Source organism: Cynoglossus semilaevis, chromosome 10 (genome assembly GCF_000523025.1).
Source record: "Cynoglossus semilaevis isolate Cse_v1.0 chromosome 10, Cse_v1.0, whole genome shotgun sequence".
Lineage (NCBI taxonomy): Eukaryota > Metazoa > Chordata > Actinopteri > Pleuronectiformes > Cynoglossidae > Cynoglossus > Cynoglossus semilaevis.
The window spans coordinates 19,715,480-19,716,383 of NC_024316.1; the positions used below are offsets into that span (position 1 = coordinate 19,715,480).

Genomic DNA, 904 nt, shown 5'->3' on the forward strand with positions numbered 1-904 from the left:
TCAGCAGTGATCACAGGCGGACAGTTCACACCTCCAGCTCTGAGTCTTTGAAGCCTCAGCCAGGACCAGAACAACATGGACCTCATGTTGGCACAGAACCAGAACCAGAGCCTGACGGACAGGAGCCGGAGCTGAACCCGTCCCTGTTCTGCTGCTGATTATGTAAGACCTCTGGACAAAGAACGCAGCGCTCCATTAGAGGCTGTGTGTGAACTCATCTGTCAGTGAGCAGGTACTCATTATGGAACTGTTCCAGCAGGAACACGGACCGACGTGAGGAACATTATTCTCCCTCCACCAGCTGACACTCCCTAATGGAAAACATCCAACTAACAGAGGCCTGAGCCTCAGCAGCAGCAGCAGCAGCAGCAGCAGCAGGAACAGGAACAGGAACAGGAACAGTAACAGCAGCAGCAGCAGCAGCAGCAGCAGGAACAGGAACAGGAACAGGAACAGGAACAGTAACAGCAGCAGCAGCAGCAGCAGCAGCAGGAACAGGAACAGGAACAGGAACAGGAACAGGAACAGTAACAGCAGCAGTAACAGCAGCAGCAGTAACAGCAGCAGTAACAGTAACAGCAGTAACAGTAACAGCAGTAACAGCAGCAGCAGTAACAGCAGTAACAGCAGTAACAGTAACAGTAACAGCAACAGCAGCAGCAGCAGTAACAGGAACAGGAACAGGAACAGGAACAGGAACAGTAACAGCAGCAGTAACAGCAGCAGCAGTAACAGTAACAGTAACAATTCTCTGGTCAGTGATGTTCCAGGCGTCCGTTTGCTCTGATGTCATTTCCTGTTTTTCATCATTGTTGTTGATTTCTTCTTTACATAAAGTGTTTGTTGCTCCTGTGATCAAGTCAGTGTGGGGGGGTGAGGGGGGGTGACACAGGGACAGGGAGTG

General features: G+C 51.0%; 1 protein-coding gene across 1 annotated transcript in view; it reads right to left on the reverse strand.

Moving 5' to 3' along the window:
- plxnd1 (plexin D1) overlaps positions 1-904 on the reverse strand; it is a 58,247-nt gene that overhangs the window by 4,525 nt on the left and 52,818 nt on the right. The gene's annotated exons all lie outside the window — the stretch shown is intronic.